This window comes from Myxocyprinus asiaticus, chromosome 4 (assembly GCF_019703515.2).
Source record: "Myxocyprinus asiaticus isolate MX2 ecotype Aquarium Trade chromosome 4, UBuf_Myxa_2, whole genome shotgun sequence".
Lineage (NCBI taxonomy): Eukaryota > Metazoa > Chordata > Actinopteri > Cypriniformes > Catostomidae > Myxocyprinus > Myxocyprinus asiaticus.
The window spans coordinates 44,370,001-44,377,953 of NC_059347.1; positions in this window are offsets into that span (position 1 = coordinate 44,370,001).

Here is a 7,953-nt window from a genome sequence, read left to right on the forward strand (position 1 = left end):
ATTTATAATGAACTTGTAGACATTCCTGCATTGAGACTCTTACCCATTTAGCCAATAGCACTTCAATTGCTATACACTGTAAAGCTCTCCAGCAGGCATGAAAATAAATAGACTTAATTCTATATGTAAAATACTTTACTGGTAAAAGTGATTTGGGTGCTATGGTGTGCACATAGTGTTTCAATAAGAACAGAGTACCATTTTTTTCTCATACTCGAGGTTGAGGTCAAGGAGAAGAGAGAAAGTGGGAGACGAAGTTTGGGAAACACATGCTTTTAATTATCTTCATTAGATAACACAAAGAGAGATTGTGTCTTCTCGCACAGAGAGGTTATCTGTGCCTTCATCTGATCACACACAGAGATGTTATATGTATGCCTTTGTCAAAGGCTTAAGAGAGAAACAGTGCTTAATTACATAGTTTTATGCATACTGTTGCAAAAACATGCAATGCACATACAAAGTTTACTTGTGAACATTGTTTTGGGGAAGCATTAGGTTGCATATGGAGTCTTTACAAATACAAAACTGTACCTTTCCTGTTCCTAACAGTGAGCACTGCCTAATCCAAAAACTCAGTATTAAATAATAAATACTAAAGAGGACAAAAACATCCAGTCTTGTCCATGCCAGCAGAGGTATCACCGTGGTACCCTAGAAAACATATTAATTAGAAATGGCTTAACTTAGTAAAATACATACAAAACATAAGATTCAATTGATGATTATTAATTTCATATATCATTTAAATGAACCTCTAGGAGCATCATACACAAAAACACACACAGCTCACTCATAACACCTAAACCTAACACCCAGTGACATCAGGAAACAGTCCGTCTATGCTGCCAACTTCAAATGTCACCCAAGTACCTCAAAATATATTACGATGTGTCAGTCGTTTCCAGACATACCACAAATTTTAGTGGCATTTACAGTGGCACTTACATTGACACATGCCACTAGTGACCTGAAATGCCTCTGGATGTGCCACAAGATAAAGCGGCACCAGAACGCAAGATGCCATACAGTTTAACTAATTGGTGATGCCATGCGGGGGTCAGACGTGTGAACGGCGAGCACTGCGCACTTTGCTAGTTTTTAATTCTTTTTATGTCATAAACTGGTGAGATTCGATACACCATGATTCTTAACTCTTTTATGAAGGCAATATGTCAAAGAATTCAAAATCCTCAGGCTCTGGAGATATTAAAAGACACTTAACGTGCTCAAGCTGATATCTCAGACAGGGCTGCAGATCAGGGACTCAATTTGGACGGTGCGGCGGGAGAAATTCAGTGGCAACTGGCGAGCTTGTCTGTAATGCTGATGAAAGTCGTTGCAGACTTGGAGGATTTGGCTGTAATACATCTATCACTTCCATGGAGGCAAAACTCTCTGAGTTGGTTACCAGATTGTCGGACATCGAAAAACGGATCAATTATCTGGAATCATCGGAGAGGGAATTAGCTGCTAATCCGCTAGCGACCAAGACACACTTGCAGCGCGTTTGGGAAAAACTGGAGGATTTGGAGAATTGTAATCGACGAAACAACGTCCAAATTGTTGGAATTCCTGAGCATGAAGAAGATATGGTGAAATTCCTAGACGAGCTCTTCCCGAGTCTGCTTCACATAACAGGCCATAAGCTGGAAAAAGAACGAGCTCACAGGGTCTTGGCTCGGAGATCCACAGAGGGAGACAGGCCCTGATCAATTCTGGCCAAATTTCTGAGATCATCTGATAAAGATCTTGCGTTATGTGAGGCGAGGAGTGAAGGAAAGCTTTCTTGGAGGAGCCACAGCATTTTCTTGTTCCCGGACTTTGCGAGTTCAACAAGAGAGAAACGTGATAAATTCAAGGAATGCAAGAATCTCTTACATCAACGGAAGATCTGATGTTTCCGGCCAAGCTGAGAATAGATACTAAGGATGGCCATAGAGAATGTACATTTTATGCAGATGATATTTTATTATTCGTCTCTGACCCCATTAGATCTATGCCTTGCCTCCAGAGTATTATTAATTCCTTTTCTAAGTTCTCGGGATACAAAGTCAATCGGTCTAAATTTGAAGCTTTGGCTCTGACAGCGTACTGCCCAGTAATGGCTTTCCAGCCAGGCACCTTCCAGTGGCCTAAACAAGGCATTAAGTATTTGGGCATTTTATTCCCAGCAAATTTGTCTGATTTAGTTAGAGTTAATTTTGACCCCTTAATAAAAAGGTTTTCGAGCGATGTGAGCAGGTGGGCTTCATTACATTTATCTATGATTGGGAAGGTTAATGTTACTAAAATTAATTGTATTCCAAAATTCAACTACCTGCTACAATCTCTCCCTGTAAATGTCCCCCTCTCTTATTTCAAGCAATTTGATAGCATAGCAAAGTCCTTCATTTGGAATGGTAAGCGTCCCAGATTACATTTCAATAAGTTACATAGGCCGATTGACAAAGGTGAGCTAGGCCTACCTAAGATTTTGTTTTATTATTATGCATACGGTCTCAGACATTTGGCATATTGGTCGCTTCCACCTGAAAGAGCCCCTCCCTGGTTTTATATTGAACAGGAATTTCTTGCCCCTATTTAGCCATTGCAAAGCCTTTCTATCAAACTAATCTGAGAAGTTACACCCCGTTATCTCGCATTTGCACTCGGTATGCACAAAAGTGTCTAGAGTGTTTAATTCGGACATTTATTTAAATGTAGCCTCGAACATATGGCCCCTTCTGCTTAATAAGTCCCCTTCTGCTAGTCAGAGTGGATTGTGAGGGGGTTACTACACACAGTGTATAACCTGTATGAGTGACCTTTTTCTCCCCAATTTGGAATGCCCAATTCCCAATGCACTCTAAGTCCTCGTGGTGGCGTAGTGACTCACATCAATCCGTGTGGTGGAGGACAAATCTCAGTTGCCTCTGCGTCTGAGACCGTCAACCTGCACATCTTATCACATGGCTTGTTGAGCACGTTACCGCTGAGACATAGCACATGTGGAGGCTTCACGCCATCCACCGCGGCATCCATGCACAACTCACCACGTGCCCCACCGAGAGCGAACCACATTATAGTGACCATGATGAGGTTCCCCCATGTGACTCTATGCTCCCTAGCATCCGGGCCAATTTGGTTGCTTAGGAGACCTGGCTGGAGTCACTCAGCACACCCTGGGATTCAAACTTGTGAACTCCAGGGGTGGTAGTCAGTGTCTTTTTTGTGGAGTGTTGAGATCTTTTGAGAATTTGGTTCATCATTTGCGATTCCCAGATCTCAGTTTTATAGGTATTTACAGCTGCACCACCTGCTCTGTATTGTTTTTGGGAGTAGCACACACACACCCCTAAAGTGGCAGATACTCTGGGAGAGGTGATTATTGCTTTTGGAAAAGGTCATGAGGCATCAGTGTATTACTCCCTGATAATTCAGAGTCTGGGGGACAGAGCTTCAACTTCTCTCAAGAGATTATGGGAGAAAGATTTAAATTTGGTATTGGAGGAGGGAGTGTGGGCTAGGATTCAAAAAAATGTCAAGTCTGCATCTAGAGATGCAAGGGTTATGCAATTTAAGATTATACATAGATTTTATTGGACCCCCTCTAGATTATATAGGCTTGGTCTTAAAGACACACCCACCTGCTGCCAATGCCAGTCAGAAGTTGGAGACACAACCCATATCTTTTGAAGGTGTGTTAAGATCCAAGATTTTTGGTTGAAGATTCAGAGTTATTTGTGTGACATTTTGGGCACTCAAATTTTACTTTGCCCCGACTTTGTATTTTGGGCGATGGGGCGGTCATAAATTTGGGGGACAAATATATAAAAAATTGGGTTCTGACTATTATTATGATTGGCAGACAAATTATTGTAAGGGGCTGGAAGTCCGACGGAGCGCCATCATTTCCGGAGTGGTGTGCGGAGAAGGGGAGGGTGGCAGCTTTCGAGTAGGTGGCAAGTAGAAGGCTGGGGTTTGGGGACTAGTTTGTCAGAAAGTGGGGTAGATATTTTGCAGTTTTGGGGGACTCTCTGGGAAGGGACAGGGACAGAGAATTTTAGTTTAATTATGTATGTTTATTATATATTTATTTATTTTTTGTTTGTTTGTGTGTGTATTATTTTATATGACCACAGGGGTGTTTGTTGGGGGTTAGGGTGAGGTTGGTGTTTGGGGAGGGATACTAGTGGGGGTTAAAAGTGTTTGTGTTTTTCTCTGTTGTGTTTTTTCTTTGAATCAATAAAAAATGTTAATTACAAAAGATGCCATACAGTTTAATTTTATAACCACTACAGCATTTAGTGGCATGGCAACTTTCATTCTGCTGCAGTTTGCACAAACTACTGAAAATTGGCATATGTACTTTTTAAACACAATTGAAACACAAATACATGCAAAGAATGCTACATTGACTAAGATCTCTTAACTATAAACTATCTCGACTAGTCACTAGTTGAGCTTTAAAGAAGGACTAATAAAACTTTCAAACTGTAAAGATCCAGAAACAAAAAGAACAAATTAACAATGGACACTCTATTAAATTCAGTAGCATGTGCCACAATTTTCAGTGACACATGCCACTCAATTTAGTGGCATGTCCGCTTGGCTGGCTCCAGGAACTAAAAGAACAGATAGCCTTGTGCCATTAACAATCAGGCATGACACTAAATTCAGTGGCACGTCATGTCTGGTTTTTAGTGGCACAAGGCTCTCTGTTCTTTCAGATTCTGGCTATACAGTGTGAAACTTATAATTAGTCCTTCTTTAAAGCTTGATTAGTGACAAGTCGAGAGAGTTTATAGTAATTAGATTATTGTCAATACTGCTTTCTTTGTATGCGTTTGTGTTTTGTCCGATTTAAATAAATTATAAGCATTTAGAACTTTGGCTGAATAGTGGCAGGTGTCACAGATTCTGTTCTAGACCATGAAAGATTCTGTTCTAGACCATGAAAGATTCTGTTCTAGACCATGACCTAAACCCATGCTTTGCACTTAAAAAATATTCCAGGTTCAATACAAGTTAAGCTCAATAAACAGCATTTGTGGCATAATCTTGATTACCACAAAAATTAGTTTTGACTCGTCCCTTCTTTTCTTTGAAAACATTAAATATACAGTATGGGTTACAATGGATGTGAATGGGGTCAATACATAAACATACTCACTGTTTCAAAAGCATAGCCACAGGACATAATGTGTATTAACATGATTTTAGTGAGGTAAAATCATTTACTAACCTTTTCTGTGTAAAGTTATATCCAATCCTACAACTGTGTTGCCACGACAATGTAATATCAACAAACACTAAAACGACCATAAAAACAGTGATTTTATTATGGTTTTATGATTTTAACTTTACAGCTCAAATAATACAAAAGTTTGAAGAGCAAAAATGAATGTAAGTGCTTTTATTAAATTATAAGTTTTTAATTTCTGCCTTTACACCCTTCAAAAATTGGCCACCCTCATTTTTATTGTAACCTTGATTTTTGCTTTTGTCTAAAGAAAAGGAGTCAAATACTTTGTGGTAATCAACATTATGTCAAAAATGCTGTCGAATGAGCTTAACTTGTTTTGAACCTGAATGTTCAATTAAACCCACCTATCAGAAGTGTAGGCTTGGTCTTAGGGTGTGTTCACACTTGGCAGGTTTGGTTCGATTAAAACGAACTCTGATGCGATTGCTCTGTTAGTGCGGTTCATTTGAACAAGTGTGAACGCTGCCATCCAAACCTGGTGCGCACCAAACAAGCGGACCGAGACCCCCTGAATAGTGGGTCTCGGTCCGCTTCCAGACGAACTCTGGTGCGGTTTGATTGATATATAAATGCAACATGGACCAAAGACGTCTAAACGGACTAAAAACAGGAATTAATTTCCCTAATACTGACCTCAAGCTTACTTGGTTCTTCTCATCATAGGAGCTATGTTGCCCATTACAGTTCGGTACAGGCTTCGGAAACGCCGTCAGCCGTCCTTGCAGCATATCTTCGTTTGTGTGTGCAATGGAGGAATTCCTGGTGCTGTTTTGACTCCTTTACACAATGTATTAGCTCTTCGTTTGTTCTCAGCCGGTAAAAATACCATCATATATAAATCTAACGAGCGCATTTCGCCCAGCAGCAGCACTGTTTTGGATGTTCTGCAAGTTCCGTCGCAAAATATATGTCATAAAAGCTGTCCAGTCAGGTTGTGAATTTTTCCTGATGCCTTTTGTTTTGTATCTTTAGGTTCGGTGTTAAAAATTGGTAGAAAAAGGGGGGAAAATAAATAAAGAAATAAATAACAAAAAATTACAGTTCCATTTCAGATAAATGAAATGTAGTCTATTTGATAACCGACACGTATATCACCTTTAATCAGATTTTGTTGCGTGGTACTGTTTTATAATATATTATAATATCTGATAATACCTGTAGCCAACTTGCAGCTAGGGTTGCCACCCGTCTCGTAAAATACGGGATAGTCCCATATTTAAATATAAAATGATACTTCGTTTATTGAATCAATACAGGACGCGATTTGTCCCGTATTTAAGCAAGTTGGAAAATGTGCCTATGATGGGTAAGGGACTGTCTGAAAAGTCCACACTTCTTCTTCTTCTTGTTTAATGGCGATCAAATCTTTAGGAGCATTATCGCCACCTACTGTACTGGATGGCAAATTAAACTTGCATGGGTGATGAGTCTGAAGTTTAAAATATGTATGGATGTTTCATACACCTTCCCAATCCGTGGACCAATCAGAGCGCATGCTCATGCTAGCGCTGCGTGTTCAGCTCCACTAACATTCACAATTCATGCTCCAGATTAGGTAGAGTATTTCCATCCACACATATTATATTCTAGACCCTAGACCTGAGTCATATATAAATTTAATTAGTGCTCTGTATACCTGTCTGTCCATTAAACCTTTTCCTAAAATATCTTCATTCTTCATTCTGTCCTCCCCATTCTTAAAGTGACCAAGTAATATATCATGATATATGTTATATTTACTACACATAAAAAGCACATGACATACATTTTCAGATACACCACACACATCGCATAATCCATTTTCATGCAAATCCATAAGTGCCAGTGTTGATTTCAACCCTGTATGTCCCAGTCTTAATCTAGACAGCAATACTTCTTTTCTATTTCCTCCCTGGAAATTTATCCTCCCTACTGTCTGTGTAATACTATAACACAATCTCCCTGTGTTACTACTGTCCCATCTAATCTGCCACTTATTCATTAACTTTTTCTTTCAAATAAATTTTGCCTACTTTTTCCCCATAGGTACTTTAATCCACCTCCCTTGTCTAGTGCTTTTTTTGCTAGTTTATCAGCAACTTCATTACCAGATACCCCAACATGTGCTGGTACCAAACAAAAATACACCACTATTCCAGCCTCTTTCAGTCTGTATAATGATAAATATACTTCCATTAATAAATCTTCTCTGTCTGATCTTGCATGTATTATACTAATTAAAGCTGAAGAAGAATCTGAGCATATTACTACTTTGTTTGGTCTGACTTGTTCAACCCACTGTAGTCCTATTATTATAGCTGTTAACTCTGCAGTGTACACAGATAACTCATCAGGCAATTTCAAACTAATTTGTGTTTTAAATTTCGGAATATATAAACCTATTCCAACCTTTTGACTGACAGGTTCCTTAGAACCATCTGTAAAATTGAATAAAATTTGTTATTTAAAATAGCATTAACCTCGTTTCCAATGTATTCTTCTTTGGACTTGTCTAGTAAGCTCAAATCTACCAGCGGTTCAGGGACAGAAGATCTTATTGTCCATGCCACATTCCTTAGCCCACATTCTACTCTTCCATCCAAAACTATGTCCTCCATCATACTAATATTCCCAGCACTCCTCCAATACTTTGCGAGTAAGATGATTATTCGTTGATTGTTGAAGATTCACCCAGTATGTCACTGCCAGTTTTTCCCTTCTAAGAT